At 41.0% G+C, this 10,473-nt stretch overlaps 1 long non-coding RNA gene across 1 annotated transcript in view; it reads right to left on the bottom strand.

Annotated features, from left to right (window-relative positions):
• Positions 1-2,844: 2,844 nt before the first annotated feature.
• Positions 2,845-10,473, bottom strand: part of LOC106998863 (uncharacterized) — a 50,142-nt gene continuing 42,513 nt past the window's right edge. The window contains exon 4 of the long non-coding RNA XR_013418186.1: positions 2,845-4,168. This is a non-coding gene — a long non-coding RNA (uncharacterized LOC106998863). The remainder of the gene's footprint in view (positions 4,169-10,473) is intronic.

Below are 10,473 nucleotides of genomic sequence, written 5' to 3'. Positions count from 1 at the left end.
GTTAGATATTTTTTACATTTTCTCCGATTTTTAATGTTGCGTGTGTTATTAGGGCATGTTTCAAGGACCTTAGGTTTATTTTCATGTATTCATTATAAAAGTAAACTTTGCTCAGTTCATCTACATAATGTGAATGCTGTGTATTTATAGAAGAGTTGAACTCATTATTGCCATTCTTGCTCAGAAGTCTGAGTAGCAAGATGCTGGCATTTTCTTTTGAATACCAAACATCTTAGCCATAGGGCAGTGTCTGACCTGCTAAAGTTATATACTTATTAATCTTTTTTCCTCCATAGGACATTTTTAATAAGTTATCAAACTTTTTCATGCATACCATTACAAAAGAGGCCTTTGTGTGGTGAATGATAAGCAGATGATTAAGTAAAGTTTTCCTTCACTGAAACAGCACTTTAAAAGGATGCTTAAAAAACAATATTTAAAAGGATTTACTGTATTTCCTTTCTAAATGTTTGTATAAGAAAGGGTGGCATTTATTTCCACATTCAACAAACATTCTATTTCCACAACAGAATCATAAATGTCAATCAATGGAGCAACAAATATTCTCTCTTCAGTTTCTAGGGTAAGGCACATGACTAGTGAAATGAAAATGAAAGCATGGCAAATAAAGGCAGGTTTCACCTGGAGGATTTACTTCGTGACTATGAAACTCCGGGCTTCTAAGGGATGGGACTTGAAAATTTTCTAATGCCTTCCAGTGGTTTCCAAGGGACATGAAGAATAAATTACCTACCTAGATCCCTCTCCTTCTCTCATCTTCCTCCTCATAAATCACACAAGTCCAGGAGAGTGTAAAGACATTTATATTTCTGTGCACTGAGCAAACCTTTCTTCCCGTAAACAGGAGTTTGTTAAGGAAGTATTCTCCTCTTAAGAAAATTGGAACAACGCAATTTTTTACATTTTTGTAGCTTTCTAAGATTTTTCACAAGGTGGATCGCAAATTTTTAGGTTTCACAGACTGGTAAAATTATCAAAAAATGTCTGACTTTGTATTCTGCCAAATAATGGTATTTGAGAGAGAAAAAGTTATATGTAACATCACTATTATTTATGAAAAAAAAAAAAAAGGTCATGATCATGGTCAAGGGGGTCATTTTACCTAAAAGGTCTTTTAAATAGCCCAAAATTGACTCGGAAAACTCTACTGTCCTAAATTTTCGCCTTCTGCAGAGTTGTAAAAACTTCCTCAAAAACTTTCATAATCACCCTCTAGAGTAGGCAAGGCATATATTGTTCTCATCTTGCCTGTTAAGAAATGTGTGCTAAGAGGTACAAAGTAACTAGTTTAAAATCACAACTATGTTGCGGTGAACCTCAAATTTGAATGGGGCCCTTGGACTCCTATCTTCCTCATTCTGCAGTACTGCCTCCTGGAATGCTATTTCAATTGTTTCCCCGTTTCTCATGCATGTTTAACCTTGATTTGTAGCTGTTCCCACATATTCTTTATTTCCCTGTGAGCTGACTTTAGAATGACGTCTGTATACTTATTTGTATTCTCCCAAACAAAATATTCATGGTAAAAGTATTAGAAAGCAATGTAGAATTTACCGAAAATTATGTAGCAAAGATAAAGGATAGAGCTTATATCATAAACCTGTTGTCAAACCCTGCCAGACACTCATTTATTTAACAAATGTTGATGGAGTTCTCATTGTGCACGGGTGCGGTCCCAGGCCTCAGTGATGGAAGGACAGGGCTCCTGATAACATACAGCTTCTGTTTTGTTTAATTTTAGTGGAGAACAGCAATCTAGATAGCATTGGAGAAAAACTGTCATGAAGAAAATTAAATGGTAACATGGTAAGAGTGGCTGGAAGCAAAGGGTTTTGTAGAAAATGGTTAGGGAGACCCTCCCTGGCAGGGATGTTGGATCTGGGCTCTGAGTCCTGAGAAGATGGGAGGAGGTGGGGCTTCATCAGAGAAATCAGAAAACAGGATGCTGACACTGCCAGGAGGGAGTGCATCCATGCATTTGAAGGCAAAGCAGGCCCAAGTGAGGAAGAGTGAGGGCAGGAGGAATGAGGATGGAGGGTGGAGCAGCATCCAGACCAAGAGGCCTTGTCAGTTATGGTGTCAGTTATGGTGCATTCATATTATGTTTCAAGAGTAAAGGGAAACTGTAGATGAGAGAGGACCTTACCTAATTTAATGCTTTGTTTTAATCACCCTAGGGAGTAAGATAGGCAGCAGAGGAATCAGGTCATCATGGTGGACAATGATGGTGCCATGGCCATTGGTGGTAGCACAGGAAGGAGGACAGCTTGATCTCTGATCTGGCCTCCGGAGGCTACAGGCCCCTCGCACTAGTGTGAGCTCAGGTTCTCATGTAGGTTCTCTTCCTCAGTCCATCAATCCTTATTGGAGAAGCAGATGCCAGGATGGGATTAGATATGCCAGAGATTTATTAGGGGAAAGTGTCTGTGGAGGATAAAGGGGAAGGGGGAGGAGGAAGTGGACAGGGCCTTCAGACTACAATGCAGGCGTGAGTCCTGAGGGGAATGGGAGGGAGACTGGGCAGGGGTCTCAGACTACAGGCAGTTCTGGACGTCTCAGCTGGGTTGATGGGGAGTTCAGGAGGAATGAGTTCCATTGAAAGTGTCTTGCAAGTGGCAGGAATAGGCCTACACTGCTACCTTCACCATACTCAGCCGGTGACAGGCAGCAGACAGCAAAAGTATGACAAGTATGACCTCAGCACGAAAACTGCAGTGCATCCAAAGAAGCTGCAGCTGAGACTGTCAGCCATCTGCCCTTCCCAAGACAGATTCTCAATTATGCACCCAAAAGGGACTAAAAAGAAATAAAAACAAAATGCAATTTTGGATTATGTCACTTTTATTTCTAGTACATTTTGCAAACAATAGCGACCTTTGCTGAGGAATGTTACAGTTTTTCACTCTTCTTTAAAATTGGTTTCCCTTTTATTACCTTAGGTCATTTCACTGATGAGAAATTGGAAGCACAGAGAGGATAGGGGAAATGCCCAAGACTCAAGATATGGTGACAAAATTGGGAACAGAATTCTGCCTCCTAGCTTTCTATACAATTTCACTGCTAGTTTCAAGTATTCATCTGGAAAACATTATAAGAAAACATTTTGGACACAATTTTGGTGTATCCCAGTTCAGTAAAGATAAAGAGGAAATTCATATTCTACTTTCTAAGTGTGCGTATGAGAGAGAGAGAGAGACAGACAGACAGAGGGAGAAAGAGAATAACATTTAACAAAAAACATCATTATTGTCACACTCTATACTAACTAGTAGTCCTAAAAAGATGTTTGTTTTGTGACCCTTTGAGAGAAAATTGTCATGAAGAAAGATGATATTTGCAGTGTACTGTCACTCTTTATTGCTGCCCACAGAATTATGGATATTAATGTGAGTTCAAAGAGCCGAAAATGCACCTCACTTCTGCCTCAAATGTTTACACCAAAGTAAGGCATCATCACAGGGAATTAACCTTTCTTACTTAGAAGAGTCATATGTCTGTAAAAATTGCACACAACAAGTAGCAACAATGCCAAGGACTCTTGCTCGAATCCATGTGTTGCCATGGAAATAGATAACCAAAATGATGCCATGATTTCTTATCTCTAGTAACAATCTTTGCACAAAGGAAACATAAACACAAAGCTACACAAAGAGAATGAGAATATTTGCTTATTAAACGGTGCTGGTTCATAGTAATACCCTATGGGAAACCTGTTGGCCTTATTATTTTATTGAGACCAGTTTATCTTTCCAGCTAATGAAAAATTGGCAAAGAGATACCTCTTTATTATTGATGACCACATTCATAAACAAGGGATGGGTGCAATGCTAAGAAGCCTCATGACACATAACATTACCTCCAGCCACCCATTCTTTGTTTTGAGAATTTTCATGCCCATTAAAAATATTATTTTTGTGGGGCATTATATTAGCAGTACTCATTTATTTTAGCACATTTAGAAGGAAGTCAAAAGGAGAAAGAAAAATATTCCTATCATTCAGTGGTAACCATTGTTATAATTCTGCTATAATTCCTTCTCAGCTACTTGGGAGGCTGAGGCAGAAGAACAGCTTGAACCCGGGAAGCGGAAGTTGCAGTGAGCCGAGATTGTGCCATTGTACTCCAGCCTGGGTGACAGAGCAAGACTCTGTCTCAAAAAAAAAAAAAAAAAAGTTATTGAGGTACATTGAGTCTAATGTAATTTATGAAATGCAAGACATACAATCGATTTGAGGAGGGAAAATTATTTCTGTTCCTTGTATCATGAGGCATTCCGCTAAAAGACACAAGTGGACAAGACTGCTTTGAGCCAGAAGGCAGCCAGCACTAAGCACTCCTTCTCCATCAACATAATGTATTGTAACCACTATTGTTGCTGCTGCCCACATACTGTCTCCTTCTAGAGGACTTCACAAAGGATGGGCCAAGAAATGGCAACTGCTTGTATATTTCAAAATTCTCTTTTCTCCCTTGAGAAAAAGGCCTGTCCATTCCTGTTTTTCAATCTAAAATGAACATACCCAATGGTTTGGTTTGTTTTCAGTGTTTTCCTTTAATAAGTCGATGCTCTTGAGGGCACTTAAGGTTTCCTACTCTCTTTCCGGTCAATCAGACTGAAATATCTAGCGGTGCTTTAATCATGGGTCAGAGTTGTTGTACTTGTGGAGCCAACTCTGGCACTTACTTCTCATTGCTATTTTTAGCTGCAAGGATGTTTTAGTTTGCTGCCTGTACTTCTAGATGAAACCTCGATGTTAGAGAGAATCATGTATCCATGGAAAAAGAATCAGAAGATCATATTTGGGACCAGGTTCAGTATTGTATGGACTGTACCCACACCATGCAAAGTTAGCTGAGAAATTCTAGCTCCTGTTTGTACTTTGCAACTAAGCTGAAATGATTTACTCTTTGTTGGACATGCTAGAAATTGTCCCATAAGGTTTATTTTTCACTCAGCATTCAGCCACCACTGTATTACTAATTCTAAATCATGAGCTGAAGGTTTATTGGTCATTTCATATTTCTCATGTGAGTCATGATCAATAAATGTTGGAACGGAAATAACATCTGTTCTTAAGAGTCCCATAAGTCCTTAACTTCTTAAGAAGTTAATTTCATTATGTAGTTGAATAGCACGTAAGAAACTGTAAATAGAATCTTAAGAAAATATACAAATTCTTAAACCCTCTGATATGTAAAAAGACTACATAAAGTTTTTAAATCTTGAGACAGAACATCCTTTGGACATCAGACCCATTGGCTAATAATTGAACCCAAACTTCTCCAATATTAGCATAACTCTCTTCATTATTTATTAGTCCCTGAGGAGTGCTTCAATTTGGGGCTGCTCACCAGCATTGAGGGACAGAAAGATCTTCAGCTATAGTGATCCTGGCCTCATGTCACTTATCAACCAAAATCCAGGGAAACAGAAGCTTTCACCAGTGACAGCTAACCATTTGGTGTATTTTCTACATGCATTCTGTCTTTCTTCCTTAGTGTCTGGAGCCAGATTTTATGTAAGACTGAAATTCTCCCAGAGGAGAGCATATTTCTCAAAAGCATTGGCAGCTAGTGGTGACCATGTCATTAAGCTCTGGTCAACGCCACACAAACCTAAGTGTTTCATGGGCTTTGGGAAAGGCTGCTTAAAGAATGCTAACTCAGGCCAGGCACAGTGGCTCACACCTGTAATCCCAGCACTTTGGGAGGCCGAGGTGGGTAGATCACAAGGTCAGGAGTTCGAGACCATCCTGGCCAACATGGTGAAATCCTGTCTCTACTAAAAATACAAAAATTAGCCAGGTGTGGTGGTAGACACCTATAATCCCAGCTACTTAGGAGGCTGAGGCAGAAGAATTGCTAGAACCCGGGAGGCAGAGGTTACAGTGAGCTGAGATTGTACCACTGCACTCCAGCCTGGGCAAAAGAGCGAGACTCCATCTCAAAAAAAAAAAAAAAAAAAAAAAAAAAAAAAAAGAATGCTAACTCTAACTCAGTCAGCCAGTCAGCAGGTATTCCTCTGACCCCTTTCAGTTTCCCTTTCTTATGGTCTTAAATGATCTATCATGATTGCAGCTTTAGCAGTCTTCTCGGAACAGGAAGTGACCTTCCAGAAGGATGCCAACAGTAAGATAGAAGGAGAGAGAGACCAAAGATGCAATGGTCCATATCAGCGGTGATGGCTGTGAAACTGCCACACCTGCTGATATGGTTTGGCTCTGTGTCCCCACCCAAATCTCATCTTGAATTGTAATCCTCATAATCCCCATGTGTGAAGGGAGAGATCAGGTGGGAGGTGGTTAGCTCATGGGAGCAGTTTCTTTCATACTCTTCTCATGATACTGAGTGAGTTCTTATAAAATCTGATGGTTTTGTAAGTATTTGACAGTTTTGCCTTCACACACACTCTCTCTCCTGCCGCCATATAAGATGTGCCTGCTTCCCCTTCCACCATGATTGTAAGTTTCCTGAGGCCTCCTCAGCCATGCAGAACTGTGAGTCAATTAAACCTCTCTCCTTTATAAATTATCCAGTCTCGAGTATTTCTTTATAGCAGTGTGAGAATGGACTAATATACCTGCCCTTATATGAGACAGAAAGAAACCTCCAACTTGATTAAATTGCTAGGATTTTATGTTTTCTCACATGGGCAGCTGAACCTAGCTGAAGTGAAACAGCCATCAAAGGGTCAACCTCTGTGGTGTGTGAATTTCCTTTAATGAAAGACAAAACCTTTCTTCTACAAGACAAGAGACTTAAAACGCAGACACATATAGGAGTCTCTTTTAAATCACTTCAAGTACAAAGGACGCTTAACCCCTTTCCTCAGGGCAAATTTTGAGGTGGAAGACTGGGAGCTTGAGGCATCTGTGGGGAGGTTGAAGGAGGGGTAGGAGAAAGAAGAAAGATTCAAAAGAGGAGAGTTAAGAACCGGCTTTGCCTTGCACTTTTTACAAAACAAGGGTACTAATTTACTAGAAATGTTAAGTTTATACTTAGATGGACTCAAACCACATATGGTGACTGAAATCACCTAATTTCTTTGAGGAAGGAGCTTTATTGAATGGCAACATGCTTTATAAACACTGTTTTTTCTTTTTCTTTGAAGAAAGAAGAGCATTTAAAATAATTGCAACGCAATCCCCCCAAAAGTTATGCCAATACATTAAAGCATTTGGGCTTAAAATTTTTCCTAAGTAGTAGCTCTCTTGTTCACTGTCCAAGATAGTAAAATGGTGAATTTTTTTTTTCTTTTTTTTAATGCTGCTCAACTTACAATGGGGTTATGTCTTGATAAATATCATAAGTCAAAAATGTATTTACCTAAAGTACCGAACATCCTAGCTTAACCTAGCATAACTTAATGGTGTTCAGAACTTACATTAGCCTACAGTTGGACAAAATCATCTGGCACAGAGTACACTGTAGAGTACTGGTTATTTACCCTTGCGATATCATGGCTGACTCGGAGCTGCAACTCACTGCTGCTGCCCAGCATCACAAGAAAGAAGATCTTGAAGCATACTGCTAGCCCCAGAAAAGATCAAAATTCAAAATTTTAACTACAGTTTCGACTGAATGTGTATCACTTTTATACCATCACAAAGCCAATAAATTGTAAGTCAATTGAGACACACACACACACACACACACACACACACACACACACACACACACACAAACCGGCTTTGCCTGCATCACCATGAGACTTTTTACCATGAGACTGTCCTCCTATTCCTGATGACTAATTTTGGATTTGGGCATATGATTGTTGCCCTAGAGGCTCTAGAGGACAAGGGAGGAGAGAATTGCAGGAATTTCAGTAGCACTGAACAACTGCCAGAGCCGGCCATCCAGTCATAAGAACAGCAGTAACAGATTGCAGTTCTTCTTACTGCCTGCCTGTCAAATTAACATGCATTGTCATTTAACATGCATTGTCTCTAATGTAATCTTCCTGGAAGCCCTGAAACATATGGGTATTGTCTTTATTTTACAGAAGTGGAAACCGAAGCTCTGAGAGATTTAACATCTTGCCTAATGTCACATGGTTAGTGAGGTACAGAACCCAGTTCAAGTCAGGTAACCCGCTCTACTGGTTTGCCCAGGACTGAGGGATTTCTTCAGATGCAGGACTTCTAGTGCTAAGACCAGGAGAATACCAGGCAAATCAGGATGACTATTCACCCTAGCCTGACTGCAAAGCTCTGTTATATTATCTTTAAGCCAAGAAGCACAGAACTCAGATAGATCTCCCAGGAGGGCAAAGGACTCTTAAGAATATCCTAAGATGCTCAACATTTACCTTTTGCCTGAAAATCTGTTCTCCTCTCTACAGGTGGGCCCTGGAGTTAGCCCTGTAGTACTGCATGTGTGGAGCTAAAGTCTCTGCTCTGTCTTCCCATTCTAAGCCAAGCTCCTGCTGCTGGACCCCCTCAGTTAACACACCTAGAAGATCCTTGTCCTGTGTGGGGAGCAGAGCCTTGTCCTGTGTGGGGAGGAGAGCCTTGTCCTATGTGGGGCAGACCTCTGGTTCCTGTCCAGCTATGCAAACGCTATTCCTTCCAGCTGAAGTAATCTCCAAATCCTCCTCCCTCCTTAAGACACCAGATAGAACTGCTTAAACAATTAGAATAACCTCTACATGCTCCTAGTAAAATCCTTTTTCCTAAGAGTGTTTTTTTTTTTTTTTTTTTGAGACGGAGTCTCGCTCTGTCGCCTAGGCTGGTGTGCAGTGGCGCAATCTCTGCTCACTGTAAGCTCCGCCTCCCGGGTTCACGTCATTCTCCTGCCTCAGCCTCCCGAGTGGCGCCCGCCACCAGGCCTGGCTAATTTTTTTGTATTTTTAGTAGAGACGGGGTTTCACCGTGTTAGCCAGGATGGTCTCTATCTCCTGACCTTGTGATCCGCCCTCCTCGGCCTCCCAAAGTGCTAGGATTACAGGGGTGAGTCATCGCGCCCGGCCTCCTAAGAGTTTTAAAAGCAGTATTATTGATGCCTGCATAAAGATTAAAAGGTACAAACTTCAGATGAATAATGTCCAAGCTCTGTCCCTTTCTTTTTTTAGCTTGTCCTTTAGTAAATGATGACAATGGCATTTTGTAGGTGTTTTGCAATTTGAATATACCCAAATAATCGCCATTTCTGTTGGGAGTTCCCAGACTGAGGTTTCTAGATAGCACTCTGGGGGATAAATGAACCCTACCTAAAGTTGTGTGCCCTGTTGTGTATGTGTGTGCTCTTTTATAGGGCAAGAGTCTGTAGCTTTTACTACATTCTCAGAGCAGTCAGTGATTTAGAGATACTTGAAAATCACTGGTGTAGAATTAACAAAAAATCAACTTGGGAATTTTTTTTTAATAAAAGGTGTCTTTGTCTTATAAAGTGATTCACAGTAGCAACCTGTCCCAGTGTGTTAGCCTGTGATTCAAGCCATGGCCTTGATGTGTCAACGGATTCAGACAGAGCCATAAGAAAGGTGTGGTCAAGGCAGCAATAGGGAAGTGCGGCTCAAAGCTCCAGGGCACTATGCCCTGCCCTGCCATGAGAGAACCAGAGGCTTCAGACTCAGAGAACTAAGAGTTCTGGGGTCCAAAACCCACTGCCAAAAACTTTTCTGATAATTTTGGCCAGTGGCAAAGGTGCTTGGTTTCTTATTTCTGGTGTATATGTATATGTATATGTATGTGCATGTGTGTGTGTGTGTATGTGTGTGTGTGTGTGTGTGTGTGTATGTATGTATGTATGTATATATATAGCTTGGTGTCTAAGAGCCCACACATTGGACCCTGGACCTCAGTTTTAAGTTCATGCCCCAACTCCACATCCTGTAGCCACATGATTTTGGAGAAGTAGCTTGACCTGCTAAGCTGCTGTTCTCTTCCCTGTAACGTGAAGGTGGTACCAGTGCCTACCTCAGAGAATCTTGGTGAGGATGGAATGTGATGATACATGCAAGTTAATTAGCAACACAGTCTGTGCTGCATCAATGTCCCAGGCACTAAAGTGGATGGTGGCCATACATGAGGCTGGAATTTCTGACTTCTAGAAACTTCCTGTCAGGAGGAACCTACTTGGTTGCTTTCCGTCTCTGACTCTTCAGTAGGACCTCACAGGCTGGAGAAGGGTTGAGGGAGGGGCTCCCTTAGGACACTGCCCTACAGAGCATCACTTCCATGCTTAGATGAACATCTTCTAGAGCTGTGGTTGAGGATTTAACATTTGGAGCCTGAGATGTAAACTGTGATGGTTAATACTGAGTGTCAACTTGATTGGATTGAAGGATGCAAAGCATTGATCCTGGGTGTATCTGTGAGGGTGTTGCCAAAGAAGATTAACATTTGAGTCAGTGGGCTGGGAAAAACAGACCCACCCTTAATCTGGGTGAACACCATCTAATCAGCTGCCAGCATGACCAGAATATAAAACAGGTAGAAAAACGTTAAAAGA

The sequence above is a fragment of the Macaca mulatta genome, chromosome 6, assembly GCF_049350105.2.
Source record: "Macaca mulatta isolate MMU2019108-1 chromosome 6, T2T-MMU8v2.0, whole genome shotgun sequence".
Taxonomy (NCBI): domain Eukaryota; kingdom Metazoa; phylum Chordata; class Mammalia; order Primates; family Cercopithecidae; genus Macaca; species Macaca mulatta.
The sequence above is the reverse complement of the archived record's forward strand: the minus strand, read 5'-3'. Positions and strand labels throughout refer to the sequence as shown.